Source organism: Porites lutea, chromosome 13 (genome assembly GCF_958299795.1).
Source record: "Porites lutea chromosome 13, jaPorLute2.1, whole genome shotgun sequence".
Lineage (NCBI taxonomy): Eukaryota > Metazoa > Cnidaria > Anthozoa > Scleractinia > Poritidae > Porites > Porites lutea.
This window is the reverse complement of record NC_133213.1, coordinates 21,606,191-21,618,257: the sequence shown is the minus strand read 5'-3', so window position 1 is coordinate 21,618,257 and position 12,067 is coordinate 21,606,191.

The window sequence follows — 12,067 nt, the reverse complement described above, 5'->3', positions numbered from 1 at the left end:
TGTGCCTCCAAGTCCATTGTAAGTTATTTCCACTAGCACCACACGGCAATGTCAAGGCATTTTTTGTTGCAAACTTGACATCTGCAGGAGCTACTAAATCCTTGGTTAGAAAACTAGAAATTTTTGGTGGATCTGATTGCTGTTGACCTGCAATTTAAACATACAGAGTACAGTTAAACCTTGTTAAGCGGCTATCCTCCGTTTATCGGTATTGATCTTATCAAGGAGCTCTCGCGCGCGAAGCGCGCGAAGCGGAGCACCACGGGTAAACTACCCATCCGAGAAAATTTGGTAATCAAGTGACCGTACACCGCCCGCCCGAGAGACCGTCCGTCCGCACTACAGGCATACCAATGTAAAATAACTCAATCAACAGGTATGAAAACCCAAATGCAACTCGAGGTTATTTTGACGGGAAATTGCATAGCCACCCGCGTCTTGTAAAGCAGAAACAACTAAAGAGTCAATGAAGAGGAAAATGGAAAGTGGAAATTGTCTCTGTATCCCGTGTTTTCTAAAGCTTAGATTAATTGTCATGTCCACAAATTTGGAATTTAGAGCGAGAGAAGCACAGAGAAAAAGAGAAAGGAGGCGGCAGGCCCGCGAAGCTCAACGAGAAAAAGGACGACAGAGATTTAGAGCGAGAGATAAAAAACAAAGGAGACATTTTTTTGTTGGTAACGGCGCTGACAAAATGAGAAATGCTAGCGGCCACTAATGCAAGGTGAAAATGAGCGGCAGTGAAAAAAATGTGAAGGAAAAAAACGTGTAACTAAGAAGTTTCTGGAAGTTTCACGTTGTAGTCGTGCAAAACAACAGCAAAGAAATGTATAAAAAAAAGTGTGCTGCACGTGCAAAGTTGCTTTTTTGCTAATTAGACCTATTGCTGTTTTTCACCGTTCTCCGGCGTTGCCTTCGCCGTTTAGCATTACATGATTTTATATTTTGTTCGAACAAACTATAAATATTATCGAGAGCTTCGCTTTTAGCCCTGGCTAAATCTATATATTAGATAACAATTCATCGCATTATATTACGAAATTATGAAACTTTTTGATATTCTCATAATTTTCCTCTAAATTCAAACACTACAACAGTCACAATTTGTGTGGAAGCTCTGTATCGATACACTACAACTTCATTGAGTACATGACTTGTGTAATTACCATTTGTTAGTGTTGAGAAATAGGAAACTGAAAGAAAAAGAATAATCCCCGACATCGTGAAGAATCAAACACACCTGCAAGCAAAAACATGAATAATACCTCAATACAAACACAGTATGGGAGCAAAACAGTAAGGAAATTGTTATAAGAGGAATTTCGTAAGAACTGAAGAACCAAGGAAATTGTTATAACTTGAAGGAATTTCGTAAGAGCTGATAAAAGAAACTCCTAAGATTTCCTACTTTAGCAAGACAAACATTCTTTTCTTGGTAGAAACGATATTGATGACTTCGTTTAGGTAAATTTTAAAGATTTTTTCGGATAAATAAAGTCGAGCAGTCTGAGGAAAATTTCCATGAATACAATTACGAAACAAGTTTTAGGCATGTCACGATTGCGCTAAACGTTGCCAAAAAGTGCTCAAAACATGGCAAAAAAGTGCTCAAATAGTGCTCGAATTTTTGAAAAAGTGAATGAAACAGAATAGAGCTCGAAAGTTGCTCGTAGTTTTTAATTATTTCCTAGCAGATGTTCATAAATACTCTTAGTTTTATCAGTTAAAGCTTTAACCCTCGATTTTCTAACAGGAGATTTGCATTTTCATGATAACAGTCAGGCGACCAGGTGGATTTACTCAAATTCATGATAATAGAGATCGGCTTCCTGAAAACGTTTCGAAGACAAAATATTGCATTAAACAAGTGGAAAATTGTAAAAAAAGTGCTTTTACAATGTTGCCCAAAAAGCGAAAAAATGCACAAATTCTGCTCAAAAGTCAAGAAAGTACTCGACAGTGCTGGAAATGTAAAATAATGCTCCAAATTCGAAAAAATGCCAAGCGCAATCGGGACATGCCTATTTGAAAATCTAATATCACGCCATAAATGCCAATTATAACGTAACCGCTAAAATATTAATTTTCGATGGCCTTTCTAAGAGTTTCACTAATGGTCGCGGGTCGCATGTCGTGGGTCTCGGGTCCAAAGTCGCGGTCACGGGTCCAATGTCGCGGTCGCGGGTCCAATGTCGCGGTCGCGGGTCCAATGTCTTAGCAGGGAAAAATGATTTGGGGTTCGAGGTAACTTAGTGAAAACGACTGATATGAAAACAATATAAAGGGAAAAAATCTTTTTTATGCACGATACTCTACGGTAGCCAATTTACAGGTTACGGATGTTAAAGTCAACAAAAAAATGTCTCAAGAAAAGACCTTAAACAAAAAGCTGGCCGACTTTTGTCTTCACCGCAAGCTTATTTTGTTTTCTTTCTATCGGGCCCAAATATATGTAAATTCAGCTTTGAATATACTTGTGCATAACAGCATCTGATAAAAAAATTATCATAAGTTACCATTGTTTTCTTCTTGTATATGAATTGCTCACAAATTCTGAGGGGTTCATTTACTGAAAAATATGCGATACACTTCATAGACTACAAATTATAAACGTTACAACAACTTAAAACCTTTTTGAAAAAAAGCGAACTCGGGCTCGAAAAGCTACGAGTCTGTCGGTAGAAGAAACGAGAACTCATATTTAACAAATGTTTTCGGCAAAAATAAAGAAAATGTAAATAGGCGCATGAAACTTCATTCAGGCGGTATTCAAGGCATGAATTTAATATGGAAACAAGTAATAATCCACAGAAAAGAGTCTGTTCCTCGAAGCAAGATTTTCGCTTAATGCTTTTATTTTTACAACTGAGACGGGAACCCAGAGTATGGGTAGAAATCAGAGACAGCCAGCGGTGAATTTGCGGGCTCATGCCTGTTTTCGATTTCTTTCAAAATATTGGCACAGAAACGATAAAATTGTTGTTAAAAGTAAAGAACTAGCTTAAAAGTATATTTTATATCTTTAAAGGCGATCTAAAAGCACCAAAAGCTTTCTTTCTTTAAAAACAGACGAAACTGAAAAAGGAAGTAAACCAGACACTGAAAACAGCAAATTATCAACTCCACCAGAACTAAGAAAAGACAATAAATTAGGTAAGTAAATGCCTGTAATCGCCCTATGTACTAAGGGAATTCAGGACAGTCTTGGATTCTGGATTCCACGCTGTGGATTCCCGATTCCAGGTACTGGATTCCAGTGTTTGTCAGTAGAACCAAGAGACTATGATCTCTTCTCTCTTGGTAGAACTTGGATTCCATATTTCAATCGTTAGTGCGTTTCCGGATTCCTTGAGCAGTGTTCGGGATTCCAAAACCCAGGATTACGGAATCCATAAGCAAAAATTTCATCGTCTTTGCCCCCTTCTGATTATAAGCCCCCCGTCCTTATTAAGCTCCCCCTTAAAGCTGGACAAGAGAGGATAAAGCTCGAGCTTTATCCTCTCTTGTTGTGGATTATTACCTATTTCTATATTAAATTCATGCCTTGAATACCCGCTTGAATGTACTTTACTGGCACTTCAAGCCCAACGTCTCTCCTCCTCTTTCCGGTTACTTGTGCAAAGAGTTTATTTTGGGAGTTTGCGTTTAGGAAGTTTTTCAACAAGCGTTTTCTTTATTTTTGCCAAAAAAATTTGTTAAATTTAAAAGAGTTCTCGTTTCTTCTACCGAAAGACTCGTAGCTTTTCGAGCCCGAGTTAGTCTTTTTTTAAAAAGGTTTTAAGTTGTTGTAACGTTTATATTTTGTAGTCTGTGAAGTGTATCGCACATTTTTCAGTGAATGCACCCGTCAGCATTTGTGAGCAGTCCATAGACAAGAAGAAAACAATTGTAACTCATGGTAACTTTTTTTATCAGATGCTGTTAAGCATAAGTATATTCAAAGCTGAATTTACACATAACTGGGCCTGATAGAAAGAAAACAAAATAAACTCGCGGTGAACACAAAATAGTCGGCCAGCTTTTTCTTTTAGGTCTTTTGTTAAGACACTATTTTGTTGACTGTAACATCCGTAACCTGTAAATTGGCTACCGTAGAGTATCGTGCATAAAACGTTTTTTTCCCTTTATATTGTTTTCATATCAGTCGTTTTCACTAAGTTTCCTCGAACTCCAAATCATTTTCCCCTGCCCGCGGCATTGGACCCGCGACCCGCGACTATTAGTCAAACTCCTTTCTAAACAACTTTTTCGGTTTTGTTTTCCTTTCTTTTGGCTGAAAACCTTCAAAGCTTCAGATGGAATTTGTCAGTTTATATATTTTATTCATTTTTCTGTTTTGACTTAATATTTATTTATTCATTTATTTTTGTCAGATCATGCTGTAATTTTAATTTATAGTAAAGACGCATTTTATTTATTCTTTTTTTTTTTTTTTATTTATTTATTGATTTTTTGCCTTACAGACATATATTAAATGTTTACAGTACTAAACACTACTGAAACTAAATACTAATAACAATATTCACTATACTTGCACTATTTACAATATTGGCTATACTGACAATACCATCCATACGATGCTCGTACTACTAATAATTACAATGGTTACACTACTTACAATTCTAGTACATCACACGCACACACACACCCACATAAACACACACACAAAAAAAAAAAAATAGTTAGTAGGTCAGAGGAGTTATTTTTCATGTCTATTTTATAGCTTTTCAATTCTGTATTTAATTATCATTTTACCAACGAAGTCTTGGAGGAGAATTGGTTTGTTGTGTAGTTTGTTGGCGTAGATGTAGTATCTCATAAACGAAAATCTAGAGATACTAGAATGCCAGGTATGCTTTCTGACTTCGTATGTTCCATTATGTCGATTATTAGCCTAATATTTTCCCCGATATATCTTCCTTTGATAAAACCGGTTTGGTCAGTGTGCACTAGATTTGGTAATAATGGTTCTATTCTCCTTGCTATTGCCTTAGTTGCTATCTTGCAATCAACATTTAGCAGTGTTACCGGTCTCCAGTTTGAAAGTTCTAGTAGCGAGCCATCTTCTTTGGGAATTAAAGTAATAACGCCTCTTCGTTGTGAAATGGTGAGTTCATTTGCATCATAGGCCGCATTGAAACTAGCAACAAGATCGTGTCCTAGCAGATCGAAAAAAAACATATAAAATTCAACCGTGAAACCATCTTCTCCTGGAGCTTTGTTGTTTTGAAAAGTGTCTAAAGCTTTTTTGCATTCTTCATAAGATAATGGACCTTCTATTCTATCTCTGTCTGCATCTGATAGTTTTGGAATTTTTAAATGTTCGGTGAATTCATCAACATTATTTTCCTGTGAATTATTTGCTGATGCGTACAATTCGCTATAATAGTTTTCGATAGCTTCTAATATCTGAGACTCGTTGTTTGTTACTGTTTCACTTTCTGTTCGCAGTTCAGTGATGGTTTTCCTGTTGTAGTTTCTTTTCTCCAGATTGAAAAAGTACTTTGTTGGACGTTCGCCCTTTTCGACCCAGCGACATTTCGATCTAAAAATAGCTGCCCTCCCTTTCTCCTCGTAAATAGATTGGAGTTCCATTTTGAGATCTTCATATTCATTTAGGATGTGCGCGATATTGGGAGAGTTAAAGTTGTCGCAAATATTGCGGTCCAGAATTTCGAGCTGTCTCCTAATTTCCAATTCTCTATTAGTGGTCGCTTTAGCTTTCTTTTTACTATAAGCAATGGTTGCCGCTCTGGTTTCCATTTTTAACATTTCCCAAAGAAGGCGTGCGTCTGCCAAATTGGAGTAAAAAGCGCGTGTGCGGGAGTACGTTTCACGGATTTTGGACACATAATGTTCATCTTTCAGTAACGTGTTGTTGAATTTCCAAAGTCCGGGTCCTCTAGACTTTTCAGTTGTCCAAGACAAAGAAATGTAAATTGCTCGGTGATCCGGTGCTATAGAAGGATAAATTTCGCTTTTCTTCACATGTTGTGTCAGATTTTTGGCAACTAGGAAAAAGTCTATTCTGGATTTCAGTTTTAACACTTTTGATTCATAAGAGTATTTACGTAGCCTCGGGTGACGTAATCTTTGAATATCTACGAGATCGAAAGCGTCCATAGTTGTCAAAATCAGGTTTCGATAATTTGTTGGTTTCCAAATTGTGCCACCAATTTTATCTATCTTTGATAGTGTGCAATTCCAGTCGCCTCCTACAATAAGCGTGGAAATTTCTGACTTGTCGATAAGGCAATTGTTTAAGTTTTGTAAGAAATCTAATTGTTCACTTTGGCTATTCGGGGCATAAATATTCACCAGTGATAATTTTAGAGAATTCAGAACACAAGTAATTAGCACGATTCTTCCAGCCTTGTCACTGAATGAGTAATCGATCTTATTTTGTACCGTAGGGTGTAAAAGAATGCAAACACCTTTACTATGCCTGGATCCGTGAGAGAAAAATATTTCACCTCCCCATTCGTTTTTCCAAATAATTTCATCTTCTGGTTGAGAGTAAGTTTCTTGCAAGAAATAAATTTTTGAGTTATGATCTTTGAGATATAGAAAAATGCTCCTCCGTTTAGCTTGATCTCTTGTTCCCCTTACGTTTAGAGAAAGTATATCGTATTTTGCTTTCTCTTGCATTACAATAAAAAACAAAAAAAAAACAAGAAGAATGTATATGCAAATTTAAAAAAAAAAAAAAAAAAAAAAAATACAGAAGCAAACAAAACTAAAATTATACAAAACGTAAATTAAAGTAGTTTTTGAGCGTTTCCCTTCTTCTTCTCCGAACTTTGCGTTTTTTTGTTCCTGTCCCAAATGTAAGTTACAGTTTTTGTCTTCCTTGGCCAGACGATTGGACATTTAAAGATAATCTAAGTCTTCCAGCTCGTTAATTCTGACCGGCTTACCCTGCGGAGAGGTCTTGACATATATTGATCCATCCATTGACCAGACACTCAACAATTCATCATTTCTCCGCATCTCGTTTGCCCGATTCATTATTTATTCATTTATTTTTGTCAGATCATGCTGTAATTTTAATTTATAGTAAAGACGCATTTTATTTATTCTTATTATATAGTAAAGAGGCATTTCTCACACGTTGTGCCAGTACAGTTTATACTTTGTAGTCAGTCATAATTTTCATACTATAAATTCCAGTGATTCTCAAAATAGAGAGTTTAAGCATCACGTATACGGCATACATTCAAGTTGAGAGTTTCTCAAAATAACAGCTCAAAACGATTCTGTCTTATGGACAAAAATTTGCGTGAAACTACTAATTTATGTGTTGAAATAATGAACAGTAAACGGCAAGTAGAAGGGGAAAACTTGGTCACATGGTACAAATTCGCGTTTCGCGTTTCGCGGGTTTACCTCGCTAGACGTTGACGTGATGTTTAACCTCTCTAATATAAAGTCACCAGAAATGAATGCTAGCAGCAGGCTTGACTACTTTTGACGTCACGGAAAGGATGTCTTTGTCCAGAAATGTTTTCATGCACCGTTATTAAATGGGATCCGTGGTATTTCTTGCAATCCAGTTCTCGCGCAAAATTGATTGAACACGTGATAATTTTCGGCTTTTTATGTTACTAAAGATGTATTTTGCTATGACTGTTTACTTGCAAATCGCAAGGAAAGAACCCAGCTGTTTGGCCTAGTTGTATGCGTCGAATTGAGCGTCGTTTGAGCGACGTCTAAAATTAATGAGGCGTTCTACAGACGTTGTATCCGTCTGGCGAAGACGGATAAAATTCTTGGACGAATTCAATTCTTCAGATGAATTTAATTCATTTTATACGTCGCAGTATCCGCGAATTTTATTGAACGGGAAGCTTTGAACTAAATTCGGTTTAATGATTGCGCGACGTATAGAACAGGTGAAGCTGCCTTTAATCGACGATAAAATACACGGAAATTTAAGTTTTAGGTGTTTAGAAGAAATGATGGAGAAAGAAAAATTATTAAACAATGTCTAAAAAAATGGAGATTGTTCTCCTGTACTTTGGTGCTAGTTCTTCGAATCGTTCCTGACCATAAACTGTCAAACGTTACTTGTCATGGACAGACAACAGTGAATTATTACCCACAAATTATAGGAGCTTGTAGTTTTCCAAGTTAGCCTATTAAAATGGTTATTACAGATCGAAATGAAAAATTAAGAAAAAAGTAAGACCCCGTTTCAAATTTTGGGCTATTGAGTTCGTGTGTGTAGGGCTATAGACCTTCACAAGGTTTTTTTCATGGACAAGTTAGGAAAAAGCCGTCGACACCACTGGAAAGAGCTCCTTGATAATTGAAAATTGCCAAATTTGAAAGTGATACGTCGCCTTCGAAGCGAGCGAAGAGTTGCGAAAATTTACAGACGTTTGTATGGTGGGCGGCAAGTTTGTGCCCCCCACCATACAAACGTCTGTAAAATTTTCTCACAGCAGTCTCTCAGTCTTATTTGAGTAAACCAGGATTAAAGAATTTCAATTGCCTTTTTTATCTCGCCTGAGTCGCAGAGCTGAAAACTGAAACTTGGCAAACAGCCTTAATTTTCCGTGAAGTTTAGCTATTAAGACTTACCTTATAAGCTGGCATAAATGGTAAAGAAGGTAAAGTTTGTGTCGATTTTCCTGTCTTATTTTTCCCTGTGTAAATGGCCCGAATGTGATATCAGAGACCTTAAGCAACGACAATAAACGTTGACAGTCCCCGACGTCAGAGATGGCAACCGGAAGTTGATTTAGAGCACGGTCACCTTTATACGGCGATAGTGCCACTTGACTAAGTTTTCCGCCTATACTTGTCTAAGGCCCGTTTCAAACGTCGTGCTACTGCCATGCCGAACTCAATCGATCGAATTAAATTCGACTTTAGCACGGCAGTAGCGCGACATTTGAAACCAAGTCGTGCTACCGCCGTGCCGAACTCAATTCATAAATTACAAATACATTAGAATATATTTAAAAGTTTGCTAAACCGTTTCTTTATTTTTTTTGTTTTGTTTTTGGCAACAGCCGTTCCATTCCACTGTCATTGTGCGAATTAAATTCGACGTCTGAAACCAAGTCGTGCTAGTGTCGTGCTGCAGTCGAACTACAGTCGAGCCAGCTTAGCACGGCAGTAGCACGACGTTTGAAACAGGCCTAACTATTCTTTCTTTTCCTCTACATAAGAATAAGTAGTTCCACGTCATTGCCACCCAAAAGAATTGTTTTGGAGTAATTTTATCTGCTCATCGATCATTTTCCATTTTGAGACCTATTTGCAACTTGAGTCTGCCGTTTGCCATTTGCCGTAAACCCGATAAACCGGTAATCGATAGTAATCGATATCGATCAGCCATAAATATCGATTTCCGATATCGATCGATAGAAATCGAGAAAGAAAAAAATTTGTGACTTCGATTAATATCGATGATTTTCAATTACTATCAATTCCTATCGATTGTTATCGATTTTGTTAATCGATAATAATCGAGGAATTAGTTTTCTGTGACTTCGATTTCTATTGATTTCCGATATCAATCGATTTTAATCGGCGGATTAAATTGATTAATATCGATGATATCGATATTTATCGATTAACTACGTCTGGCTTGAACGTCACTTGAAACCTCTCTAAAAACAAGACGCTGTGGGAGCGTATATTTGGGCGTGGTAGTACTTCGCGTACGTGAAGTTTGTTATGTTTATGAGGGATATGTGGGTAGTGCAGTGGTATTGTATATTTGAGGGGTTAGTTGAGAAGTGTGAAGTAGTAGGCGTGGACTTATATTGGAAGTTGATTACTAAGATGATGGGTGTAGTTTGTGAGGTAGTTGCTGGGTTTCTACATGGAGTTGTTTTTATTGGATGTTGGTAATAGAGTCAAACTCTGTTAATAGTGGCACTGAGGTGATGATAGAAGATTTCTGTATTAAGTGACACGTTTTACAAACATACTGTTTGCACACTGAAAAAATTTTGACTAGAATATTTACTTTTGCCAAAAATGTGAACTGATCTCTTATAAAGTAATCAATTACAAACACAATGTAAAAATCTATACCCCGATCTGCCTGTTTTCTTTTCTTCTTGTAACTAAATGTTTCTTTTTAAGAGGTTCCATCTCACAATACTCAAATGAACTATACCTGTGTTTCCTTGCAATCTTTTCCCTTTCACTGCTTTCAATTTTGCTTGAGCATAATATTACGTGCATTTCATATTGTAGTCTTGGACAATTTAACTTACTTTGTTTAATTTTACAAATTTCTCCAACTAATGACTGTATGCCTCTGATACTTTTAACAAGTCTTATTTCACCAAACTTTCATCATATATTGTTTTTAACTTCTCGAAAGCAATCACTTAGTCAACACTTGAATAAAAGCAATTCTTGACCAGGCAAGCTTGGTCAATAAAGGATCTATTAAATGGTCAAAAAGAGAACTTTTTCTTGCGGGGCCAACGCGGGGAATACCAGTTGCCCGCAAGAGTAACCTTTTGGCGCCTTTGAAGCCAGTGCCCTTTCGAGTAAATGAGTAATGTTTTCACCGACCAACCATGCGCGCTCTCCTCTCCAAAAAGGACACCGTTTGGAGAGGAGAGAGGTATCCCCCTCATAGAGAATTAAAGAAACTGAATGGAGGATGCAGGGACTTGTTTAGGGTAGTGTCCATCTTTTAGGTGCTCGTTTTTAAAGAGATCCTTGACTGTACATGTAAAATCCCACCCACAAAGTAGGCTTTCCATGTGTCCTGAGTGAACTACATTCGACCCTCTCTACAACGGCCACCTTGGGGACAGGAGAAAGTGGCCGTTGTACTTGTAGAGAGGTTTTAAACAAGAGTCAATAGAGAGCTTAAGCAACAACGACGGCGACGGCGACGGCGACGGCTGCGAAAACGTCAGTTAAAAAGTGTGTTCGCGCTGCTTCAAACTTAATCGCGCGTATTCCATCTCGTCCAATTCGTACAAATGTTGCCCAATTTTTCTGGAATTGAATTCTAATTGACTGTATAAAAGTTCAGAAAAAGAAAAAGAGGGTCACTGTTTTGTGTCCACGTCCTCGACAAATCGTGAAATTAGGCAGTTTCACGTCGCAGTCGTGCAGCGACGGCAAGAAATGTGCAAAAAAGCGTTACGTACGTGCTAAGTGGTTGTGTTGCCAATCGAAACCTATAGCTTTTTTGCCGTTCTCGTTACCGTCTCCCTCGTAGTTGCTTAAGCTCCTTATTGTATGGATTTTTTTTGTCCCGGGACGAAAAAAAGTGGCCTTTGTAGAGAGGTGGCGGATCTAGGGGGAGGGTGCAGGGGGTTTGCACCCCCCCTCCCCTGCGCCCCCCTAAGATGACCTGCGGTTTTCTAGTACAACTGGTATTCTGCAAAAAAAAAAAAAAAAGCTATGTGGTTTATTGGTGTTGAAGTAGAGCAAGAGACGAGTGCACCCCCTCCTAAAAAAAATCCTGGATCCGCCCCTGCTACTGTATCATTCTGTAGAAAAACAAAGGGACTCACGTTCACAGCTCAAAAAAGGGTTTATTTTTGAAGGTACTTTTGTTAGATTTACAACATTATTCTTGTAGGAAACATGTCTGCGCACCCTTTGGAAAGTGAAAGTGTTATGTTGGATGTAACTTGACGATACTTGGCCTAACACCGATGACGAAGAGCCCGAGGTTTAGAAAAAGGTTTTACTAAGCATGCGCGTATTATCAAATTTATTTTTCTTGCCTCTTTAACGTTAAAACGCCTTAAAAACTAAACGCGAAAACTGGCACACCAAAATCTAACCCTGCACTTCAAAACAGTTAACAGTGACTAAACTTCTACTTGTACTATTTCAAACAACAAAACTTAATAATCGTGATTTACTCTATATAAGCTGTTTTGAAGAAACTTTACATTACTTTGTTGCTTTTTGACATGTTTCTGAATATCATCACACTCTTATGGCGCGGTTTTCGAGCCAATAGAGGCTATAATTAAAAAATGGCAATTTAGTGGGATTAATCAATCCATCGCAGTTACCGATATACTGTTGCTCTCACCACCGTCTTCAATCTTTGTTTTTGTTTTTATTT